The sequence below is a fragment of the Oryx dammah genome, unplaced genomic scaffold (genome assembly GCF_014754425.2).
Source record: "Oryx dammah isolate SB20612 unplaced genomic scaffold, SCBI_Odam_1.1 HiC_scaffold_22, whole genome shotgun sequence".
NCBI classification, from domain to species: Eukaryota; Metazoa; Chordata; class Mammalia; order Artiodactyla; family Bovidae; genus Oryx; species Oryx dammah.
This window is the reverse complement of record NW_024070206.1, coordinates 61499552-61511015: the sequence shown is the minus strand read 5'-3', so window position 1 is coordinate 61511015 and position 11464 is coordinate 61499552. Positions and strand designations below refer to the sequence as shown.

General features: G+C 49.7%; 1 pseudogene; it reads left to right on the top strand.

The window, feature by feature from the left end:
- The window catches only part of LOC120880854, a 23962-nt pseudogene extending 13057 nt beyond the window's left edge, over positions 1–10905 (top strand).
- Positions 10906–11464: the final 559 nt, after the last annotated feature.

Below are 11464 nucleotides of genomic sequence, written 5' to 3'. Positions count from 1 at the left end.
TTTCCACATCGAGCTTTGCACCGGCCTGGTCACATCCTCAGTGGCTGCGCAAGGCGAGTGACTGCCGTGGCCGACAGCACAGAGCTGCCAGGTTGCGTCGAGTGACTCGGAAACTTGGCCCGTTTGACTTGTTTGACCCCGTGAGGAGGTGAAGTGGGATGTAGAGGAATGAATGTGAGGAATGCCCAGGAATGAATGTGAGGTCCATGGAGACAGTTTAAAGCAATGAGAGGAGCGACGGCAATAGAGTGAGTCCTGTCCCCCGCCACCTGAACCCCGACCCCAAGTCCAGCTTCTCTCTACAGACTTCATTGTCGTCAATGGCTTGCCATGTTTCCTCCAGAAGCTTTTCTACACCTGAGGTGTAACTTCTTATTCATTATGGTTTATAAGGGTTAGTATTGTTCTGAGTGTTTATATTTGCTATGGAACACTTAGAGTACAGTTTCTCAGAATTAAAATGTTCAAAAATGTGCGATTTTAAGGTGAGAGAATGGAGAGGATGTGCTGATCAGGCTGATGGGAGTGAACCCATAGGCAGCTAGTTCGCTGGAGCAGAGCAGGAATGATCGCAGGTGGTCCTGGAGCCAGGAAAAGGGGTGGCCCAGCCCTGGGGAGGGGTCGTGATGAAGACAGAAGGCAAGGGTACTGGCCATGGGGGACAGGGAGCCGGCAAGCCAGCACCTCGAGGCTGCCCCTCCGTTGCTTTGAGGTCATGTCTGGGAAAACAAGGCAGGACCTGGGTGAGAGTGGGGCAGGGGGGAGACTTGCGGAGAGAAGGGTGTGAGGTCTGAGACCGGGAGGGCGGCACGGGGCCCAGCAGGCACTCTCCCGTGCGTCTCAGATGACAGAGGTGCCCATGCAGTGTGAGGGGCCATCCCCAGAACAGCCCGAGGGCCTGAGAGGAGAGCCACGGGAGGCTGGCCCTCCCGTCCCCTGGCTGCCCCTGCTCGCTCCTGTCTGTGCGTGTTCAGACCAGCCTGGAAAACGGAGGGCTGGGAATCCACGAGGATGGCACTCCTCGGTGAACTAGTACCAGTGATGACTGCTGAGGTGGACCCAGCGGCTGCAGAGCCGAAGGATTCTTTTTTTCTAATTTTCCTTCAGCCTGGCTGATGGAAGCAAGGTTGTATTTTTTTTAATTTTCGGTTTTTGTCTCTGACTCCATCAGCCCACCCTTGTGAATAATCTCATAGGATTGCCTTCCGTCCACGCTGAGACCTGAATGTCACCAGGCCCTCTAGGAACTGGATTCTCCTCCTGCCCATTTCTTCAGTACTGCTCGCTTAAGAGATGGCAGTTTCTCATAAGCATGGCCCATTTGTCCAAAGTCAGGGCTTCCATGTAAATTGTGTTCAATTCCTGATAGACTTGAGCTGCCCGGAATGTCGCTGACAAGACATGGTCTTCTCATGCCCAGGTGCAGCCCCTGAAAGATCAGGACCAGGAGCACGGGCAGCAAGCCAGCGTGCTAGCCCAGGTGTTCGAGAGTGACGAGGGTGTGTCTGACGGCAAGGGCGACCGGGTCACCCTCTTCAGCTCGGTCGCTCTGCTGTCGCCCAGCGGGCAGGCCGATGCCAAGACTCTGCCCGTGATGATTCAGGAGCAGCTGGACAAGATCAACGAAGAGATCCGGTAGGTGCGCCTGAGCCCAACTCCCCGGAAACTCGATTTCTCTGAGGAGCAGTCTTCTGCTTAGAGAAGTCTGAGTGATCCATAGTAAGAAAACTGACTTCAGGTCTGCTTCGAGAATTTTCAGTTCTGAGATTGCCCTTGATTATAGCGCTCAGTCAGCCAGGGCATTCTGTCCTCAGTGTGGTGTCAGCACTCTGGGGGGGGGGTCATTGTGGGGTGTCCCCCCTCAGCTCTGGGCCCCAAGGTGGGTGAGGTGCCGAGGCAATGTCCCCTGCGGCCCGTGCACCCTCTAGCACTGAGGGTGCACCCTCGTGTGTGCCTCGGAGCCTTCCACGTTCTGGTGAAAAGCCACTTGGGACAGGAAAGCTGGGGTTCTGGGGTTGGCAAATTCCCACTCTGATCTGCATTTTCCTTTTTTAACTTAACACATTGTGAAGATTGGCTTTTTGTAAGACAGTGATCCAAGGACATGTGTTTGAGTTTTTCTCATCTCATCAGTATATTTAAAATGTTTTCTTTAGACACACTCTTGGCAGTTATAACAGTTTACAAAACAGGATAGAACCCAAAGGCCTGCCTCGTGGTGAGCAGGGGGCCCTGGGTCTGGGTGCAGCCGAGTAGCTGGGGGCCCTGAGGCCTGCCTTGTGCCACACCCACACAGCTGTGCCTCCTGTCTCGAGTCCACGTTCAGAGTGGCCGCAGGCCGGTGACCCTGCACAGGACCTGGCAGAGCTGCTGCTCAGATTGTTCTCATCCTGTCACCCCTGGCTGAGGTGCCCATTCCTGCCAGTCGATTGCAGGGGGCTCAGGGAAAAGGCAGGGGTGGATGGCACAACCAGCAAATGCAGATGGTGCCGCCTGCACTTTTGACACTGAGACAGACTGCTTTGTGGGCCGTGTTTGAGCACAGACAAGCTCAGAAAGATTGTCTTTCCTCATCCCCATAGGAAATTTGGAACGGTTATATATTAATATTTTTATTTTTACAGCACGTTGTCAGGTAGAAGTGATTTTTCTTTATGCAACAAGTTGACTTGATATAAATGGTAAATTCTGTCCATCAACTTGTCAACAGTGAAAAACTTTCAAGATGTATAAGTAGAAGTGAAACTGGAGAGTTTACTACCTATAAGGATCTTGTATTTTAATTTGAGAATCATTTTATTTGCATAATCATATATTTAATCTGTATATAAAATCATCCATGACACATTAGGGGAGAAGAGCAGTAACTGTGAATTCTAGGTTAATGCAGCACATTGACATGAATCCAAGAACTCACACAAAGCTGGTGGAGAACTTCATCAAGTGATGCGTTTGTACATATACAACCTTAAAAAAAGATTAAAAGTTCAACTCAGCACTTCATCTGGTCTGGAGACTTGTGTTTAGAAACTACAGCTTGCTCGTGAATCGCTGTTTTGGTTATACGGAGTTCCTGATTCCCAGTGGAAACGATTTGAGGCACTGACGTGCATCTCTGCCCTGAGAGCTGGGAAGGTAAAGGTTGTCAACTTCAAGTATCTCCTCACAGGGAGAGTCACCACCCAGGCCCCCTCAGAATGTTAGAGTAAATAAGTCAAATCAAACGTGAGTGATCAGGGGCCACTTTGTAAGATTCAGTGATAAGTTATTCTAAGTTTGAGAATATTCAAAAGAAGGAAAGCTGAACCTTTTTGCTGAAATGTTAATTGAGCAACTGTTCCTGGAATTTGCTAGTCATGACACAGAATGCAAGCCCAAATTTGTTGTCCAGACACGTTCCTCTGCTGACAAAGGCAGGTGGTGATCTTATTCTATTTTAGGTTGATCCAAGAAGAGGAGAACATGGATCAGCAGGCCGAGGGGGATTGAGAGCAGGGTGGGCAGAGGGAGCTTAAGCAACCTTCATCATTTTCAATCCTTGAACTCCCTCAACCTGAATCCCGCCTCCTCGCATGCCGGTTCCTGCCCACCCAGCAGAGGGCGCTCCAAGCCCCGAAGGAGGTGGCACAGCCCTGCGCGGGAAGTAGACAAGCTGGGCTTCATGACTCGTTATGTGTCTGCCTCCTCCCTGCCGCGTCCCTCCCCGAGCACACTGGTTTTCTTTTGTTTGTTTGTTTTTTCTCTTTTTACCGAGAAGAAAATCAGGTATATTTGCTACCCTCAGAGGTCTAAGATTTTTAAAACTGCCCAGTCTTTAATCAGGCTTCCCTAGTGCCTCAGACCGTAAAGCGTCTGTCTGCAATGCAGGAGACCCAGGTTCGATCCCTGGGTTGGGAAGATCCCCTGGAGAAGGAAATGGCAGCCCACTCCAGTATTCTTGCCTGGAAAATCCCATGGACCATGGAGCCTGGTAGGCCACCGTCCATGGGGTCGCAAAGAGTCAGACATGACTGAGCAAAATCATTCCATAATCACACAGCGACAAATTAATCTTAATATTTGGACCGCTGGCTTAGGAATCTAAACTGGTCTGCTCGCTGATGGGCCTGGCCGTGCGCTCAGGCCAGCTCTGCGTGTGAAACCAGATTAAAAGCCCGGTGCCCCAGGGCCCCAGTGAAGAAGTCGGGTTTCCTCACTCTTCCGAGTCTGAAAACGGGATGACGACCTAGGGCTTTTGGTGACAGAGTGTGCGGCTCTAAAGCACACGTTCCAGTTTTCTTCCAGGTAGCTTAGGTTTTGCGAGCGCATTGCCGTGTACCCCATGAAATCATGTGTACAACCCTCGGCTTTGTAACTGCACTTGTATCATCGCTTTCTTTTGGTTACCACCCGTTTTGTGTTAGCTGCATTGTTAGTCGGAATATAATTAAATTAACTGTGAATCATTTAGGGGCATGTGAAGTGGTAACTAGTCCACTTTGTGGCCTTTTGAGACACTTTTTATAATTTGCATCATTGGCTAATTAGTTGATATTTAAAATTCTTTGACGATTTCTCTGTAGTTTCATGATTGATTTCTTTCCGAGTGTTTGTAAAAGAACAGTTCTGTGTATTTTGTCCTGTTGTTGGAGTTCTCTGACGGTGTGTCTGCTTTCATCATTGGTTTTGATTTCCTGGCTCATCCTGTTGTCTGCTTAGTGGTTGACAATCCAGACCCCAGCTTCCCACCACTGCCCCGCCTTGCCCCCAAGGCTGTAGTTTACCCATCCATCTCCCCTTCCCCGTCCTCCCACCTGCTCTGGTCATAGCAGTGCTGTGGTCCACAGCAGGTGTCCCCTTAGTCGGGTTTGTGCTTCGTCTTCATGTCTCATCAAATGGTGTTTTTCCCCCATAGCAGTAAGTTTGAATTAGCATATCACTATGCAGTTACAAGCATAATGTAGATGGATCCTAAACCACATATCATGTGTAATTCATAAATGAGATTATCCTTACATAAAGAAATGATCTTCCTAAGTGTGGAATTAATGGACTTTTGACACAATATCCTTTCTGTGTTGGTGCTTGTATTTAAGACTATAAATCTCATCAGCTTTTGCACAGTTAATGTCTCTACTAGACTCTTTAAAAAAGCATCTTCTATGGTTAATAAAATGTAAAGACTGCACCTGCTATTATGCTAGCTTTCATTCTTATATATTTTCACAGGGAACCTGTTTTAATAAATTTATTTTGAGAAGTTTTAAATCAAATTCTAGGTAAGCATTTTATGTTAATGTCCAACAGGAGGTTAGATTTGTTCAAGTGTTAAAATAGGTATTATGGTAACTTCCTCATCAGTTAAATTACTATTTTAAAGTATAACATGTTTTTTATTAAGAGAAACTAACTTATAGAGAAGTTTGGCTGAGAATAGACAACTGTTAAGGGCCTTTATTGTACAGAATGCTGTGCTTTAATAAATCATGATGTTGTGATAGAATTGTATCTTCCTGAGTAATAATTTATAGTGTTTCTCTAGTAGATCTTGAATAGCTTATTTAATTTCTGTGGTCAAAAAAAATGTTGTTTCCAGTTACATGTTCTCTAAATCTTCATCTCACTTATATGTTTGCCATCATTTTTGCTATACTGTATTTGTCTATACTGATTCTTGCATTTTTAGCTTCAAAGTTGCAATAAATCTGGTTTCTCTTGATTTCTTTGCATGCATCTATCAGCCTAGTGATTTAAGGAAGCATTGTCGAAAGGTAAACTATTTAGTAATTTAGCATGCCTTTGTTTCTCTGTGAAGTATTAGAGAGTCCTTATCATTTTACATGAATGAACACTGTGTGGTTATGTACTGGTGGATAATTGACGTTTTAATGGAAGTAATGAAACTCACCCACCATTTAAAATATGCTGATGGTTCTGTTGGAAATAGGTCATTTGTTGGGACAATTGTAACAGTTTGCCTATCTCCCACTTGTTTGTCTTTTAATCATCTCATGCTTATTTATAATAGACATAGTATTATTTATTATTTTAAATTTTTTTTTTTACTTATTTTTTTGGCTATGCTGCACAGCTTATGGGATCTTAGTTCCCCAACCAGGGATCAGACCGGTGTCCTGGCAGTGAAAGGGCCAAGTCCTAACGTCTGGACCACCATGGAATTTCCGCTTAAGAGTTTTTTTTAAAACAAATGACTGAATCAGAGTCATAGAAGTTAGATTTGGGGAAGCCAATTTAATGACGGTGGGTAGCAGTGTGCAGGAGACTCTCTGCGCCAGGCCCCGTGTTGAGTGCTTTCTGAGTCTGTCATCTAGTCCCGCAGACGCCCAGGTGAGGTCCAGGCTGCTGTTATCCCCATTCAGCAGACAGGGACACTGAGGCTTAGAGAGGCCAGGCACTGTGCCCAGGCTCCCACACCCACCAGTGTGGTTCGGACTGGTCTGATCAGAGCCTGGACACTTCCTGTGGTGCCGTCCAGCCCGCTTTGCTCCAGAGGCTCTCATGTCCATCACGGCCTCCCTGATGGAGGGAGCCTCAGGAGGGAGCTCGCTGCCTCTCCCCTCGGGTCAACTTGGATGAGCCCCTGTTGCTGGAGCCCACTGCCCTGAGGGCTGGCCTTCCTTGTCCCTCTCCTGCTCCCAGCCCGCTGACCGAGCACTCCTGGGGCCTTCCTGCAGGACTCGGGCAGCTGTGCTCCAGTTCAGGCAGCTCAGTGCCCGGGAGCCCTTCTGCTGGGCACAGCAGAGCAGCGCCATCACCCTGGGGTTGGTGACCTGGGTGTGCCACTCGCCCGCTCTGTGGCCTGCTTTGCCTCCTGTTAAGTGAGGACACGGCACTGCCCATCCTAGTCACGTGGGCGCCAGTGGGGCGGCTCCCATCCCGGGGGAGGGCGGCCAGGCTGCGGACCCAGAGCCTTCCTTAGGAGGAGGCCCGGGGGAAGGGGCTGGCCGTGGTCCCTGACTCTAAGGCAGGTGTTTGTCTCCACTGAGTCCATAGTCAACCCAGGTGTGTCACTTCCCTGCTCTGTTCTTTGTTGTTTTCTGATTTTTATAAGTGCTTATTTTAACTGGAATTTGAGATTGATCCCTGTTCGGTTCCATGTGGATAATTTCTAGCCTTTGTAGCCTTCTGTTGTCTGAGGTTTCTTGTTAGAGATCAGGGGAGGGGGCCCAGTTTATCCAGCTGCTGTTAAACGAGTTCAGCTGTATTTTGCACTGAGTCACTTTGTTGTCACCAAGCTCCTGTGGGGCTGCACGGGATCAGTATTCTTTACAGAATCCCATTAAAAAAGGACTGGTTAGTTGGTTAAAACAACACACTCATTGTTTATAAAAATACTTGCCATGCATGTTTCCTGAAACCTCCCCTGCTTAACCACATACCCAAATGTATAAGTGAGATCTGTCTGGACCCCGAAGGGGTTCATCTGTTCCCCACACTGTTGCCACCACTGTCTTTCCTATCTTCAGACCCAGGACTAGCGGAAAAGCTGGGAGTCCAAGCGAGATCTTTTTTTTTTAATTAGTTTATTTTTTAATTGAAGAATAATTGCTTTACAGAATTTTGTTCTTTTCTGTCAAACCTCAACATGAACCATCCATAGGTACACATACATCCCTTCCCTTTCAAACCTCCCTCCCATCTCCTTCCCCATCCCACCCCTCTAGGTTGATACAAGATTACTTCTTAGTGAAGACCTAGGAGAGCTTTATGTAAACCACAGTGAGCAAAAGACACTCAAACTGGGTGTAAGCACTTCAGTGTGTAGTCCCATCTGTATGTTACTGAGAAATACAAGCCAGACACATGGTGTTCGCATGGAGGGCTTAGGTACCTTTTCTGTGCTTCACTTGTTGTCATGGGTTCAGTAACCTGCATCATCACTACAAATGATCTTGGGTGGTGGTACAAGCTGTTTCCTTTTCTCCTTCAAATAGAAAGGTCTGGATGGCTTTGCTGAGAGGTTTCTTACTCTTGCTAGTGGTGCTTCTGAGCAGCATCTGGCGATGAGCACAGTCCTTTCATCAGGGCAGTTCATGCCATGCAGGGTTCACGGGGCCGGCGCGGCTCTGTTGCCCTGCCTGGCAGGGCCATCTGGTCGCTGGATTCCAGGGAGTGTGGAGCCCGGCTGCAGGGAGGCTCCCGTCCGGGGTCTCTGCACTCAGTGGGGTGCTCTCGCGGCTCCACAGCCCCGCTTTTCTTGAACAGTCCTTTAAGATGGCATTAAGCTAGAACAAGGGTTTTTTTTTGTACTTGAGGGAAAGCATAGCTACTATATTTTCAGATAAGTTTCTGGTTATAATGTAAAGCCTGTGTGATTGCCTTTTTCGACACAGTCTATTGTTAGCCAATTTTACACTTACCTCACTCCCTCAGCTTCCAGCTTTACAGGAAGAGGTAGAAGATGACAAGACCACCATCAAATGTGAAACCTCGACCTCCGCCTTGCTGTGGTCCCTTCGGCTGGACCAGCTGGACACGGGGTCACTGTGCACAGCCAGCGACGAGGACATCAGGGACGCCCGCAAGTAAAGGGCCTGCTCGCCTCGTCGTCAGTTTCAGGAGCCCTGCACCTCTTGTCTTGAAAGAGTTGCAAGGATGATTGTAAAGGAATCCCACTGGATTCGGTGCCTGTGTTTAGTGGTGAACTTCAGGTGCTGGGGTAGAAGAGCTCAGTGACCTCAGTGATTTTAGAAAACATCTGTCTCTACGTATTGACTCCTGTGGGAGATTTCTTCCTGCTCTTGCTAGAGGTCTACCCGGCCTGGGGTGCGTTCCTAATGATTACAGCTCCGTGCCTCTCGGATTTGCTCTTGAGGGTCCCTCCCTTTTCCTCAGGGGTCTCCTCTCAGGAGACTGTCCCCTCCTGTGACTGACACTGTCCTCATTCAGACCCCCACCTGCTGAGCTCCTGTCGTGAGCCAGGCAGCAGTCGATGGAGGGCACATGTGGTCACCTGATCAGCAGCCCTGCACAGTGACCGTCGCTCTCCTGCCACGGCCGAGAACGGTCACCCTGCAGGAAGCGGGGGGAACTGCCCAGAACTGGGGAGCTCGCCTTCTCTGGGAGCGTCGTCACCTGCCGAGCAGCGACCCTGAGGGAGGGTTGGAGCACCCTCTGCACCAGCTCATCTGGAGTGAAGCCCTCCTTGGGGTCAGCTCCAGTCAGAGAATCTCAGCTTCCTGGGGCTGTTGTTTGTGGCCGGAAGCCTGCATTGCTCGTGTGGAGTGTGGTTGGTGAAGGAGACTCCACTGCCTGCTGCGAGGTTGAGGCGCGGGTGTTGCTGGGTGGCCGGTTCTATCAGTAGGTCTTGTGGACTGGTGTGTGTTTGCACGAGGGTGCCAGTTAAAGGTCGTTTTATCTCCCCGAAGCTCGACAGGCTCTCAGGACGGCCCCAGGGGCAACCCCAGCAACAGCAACAGCAGCCAGGACTCGCTGCAGAAAGCCCCAAAGAAGAAGGGCATCAAGTCCTCCATCGGTCGTTTGTTTGGCAAGAAGGAAAAGGGCCAGCCTGGACACACCAGCAAGGAGGCGTTAGGACCAGGTGGGTGCTTCACCGTTTGGAGGGAGGAGGGTCTGCATGTATGTCCCTTCTGTGTCTCCCCCGCTGTCCCCACGAGGCTCCTATAGCTCATGCTGGGTGTCCTCCTGGGAGGAGCGGAGGAGGCGTCTGTCTTCTTTAGGGTCCGAGATGATCGGATCAGTTGATGAGTGGATGGGTGGGTGGATGGATGAATTAAGAGTAGATGGATGGATGGATTAGTGAGTGGATGGATGGATGAACAGATGGCTGGTTGGATGGGTCGATGAACAGAGCATGGAATGAATAAAGCAGATGTTTATACTCCAATGAGAAACATATTCTACGAAATGGATTGAGTAGGATCTGGGCAGTGATTGTTTCCTCCAGAACAGTGACAAGTGTTTGGAAACGGCCTAAGTGCTCATCAGTGAGGAGTGAGGTACAATCTGTGGACACCCCACAAGGAACAGCACCCCCCCTTCCTGCCAGTTTCCCCATCCCCAGGAGCTCATCAGGGGTTCTACCCATGCCCCCCACCCCAGTCCACAGCCACACAGGTCCTCCTGGGGTCTCCTCATCACACAGTGTTATTATCAAGCCCCCATCTCTCTCGGCTTCATCTCCTTAAGGACAGGGTATGTTCCTGCCTCTTCAGCCAGATATTTGTTGAGTGTCTTCTTTTTGCTGAGTGTGGGATTTACAGGGTAAGTAAAACAGATGTGGTCTGGAGCACAGTTAAGTGGGAAGAGAGAAAAAGGAGCAGATTATTAAATGCTATCCCTATTATTAATAAATACAACACTGAGATGGATGGTGCATTGATTATATACCAGATGCTGTGTGCCCCTTACCAAGCAGATGCTGCCACCTCCCATTTACAGAGGAGGAGACAGTGATGGTCGCGCGGTTAGGGAGTGGTGAGGGCAGGTTCACATCCATGCAGTGGGACCATGCACTTTGCCGAGCCCCAGCCACCTCTCTGGTGGATGCAACAGAAATGAGATGGTTCTATGGCATCACTGATTCGATGGACATGAGTTTGAGCAAACTTCAGGAGATAGTGAATTACAGGAAAGCCTGGAGTACTGCAGTCCATGGAGTGGCAAAGAGTCAGACACAACTGAGTGACTGAACTAAAACCTGAGTGTGTGCTAAAGTGTTTCAGTCATGTCTGACTCTTTGTGACCCCAGGGACTGTAGCCCACTAGCTCCTCTGTCCATGGGATTCTCCAGGCAAGAACACTGGAGTGGGTTGCCATGCCCTTCTCCAGGGCATCTTCTCAACCCAGGGATCGAACCCACATCTCTCGTTATCTCTTGCAGTGGCAGGCAGGATCTTTACCACTAGCGCCACCTGGAAAGCCCCAGGGAACGCTGATAACTAGGAAATGCAGAAAATAGGGCTGCTCCTATGTTAAACTGGAAGAGCAGCAAGCACAGGTTGTAAAGATGAAAACACTTGAGCGACAACAGTGCCGACAGAAACCAGCAGGGATGCGATCACCCCCATAGAGAAAATATCTGTGCCATTCAGAAGAGGAGCCCGTCAGCCCTTGGAGGGACAGCTGGAACCAAAATGAAAACCGAGGCCATGGTCAGCAGTGCCCACCCACACGGCCCGGGTGGCGGGGTATCACTCACCGGGCTTTCTGCATCCCCAGAGCTGCTGGTGGGAAGATCTCTGAGTGCCAGGCTGGGCAGCGTCCCCGAGTGAGCTAAGGCATCACTGCTCTGCTTCCAGTGCTGCTGCGGGGCCCTCTGTGGGCGGCCACCCTCATCCCCTGCCCTGCCACCCACTGGGGCCCAGCTGTCCCCCTGGGATCCTTTCAACCCTTGAGCTTGGGTGTAGCCAGCCCTCTGCCACGCTGGACTGGGACGCGACTCAGGACTTGGGCTTGAGATATCAAGGAGACCGTGAATCTGGAAGGACACCGCCCTGGGGCC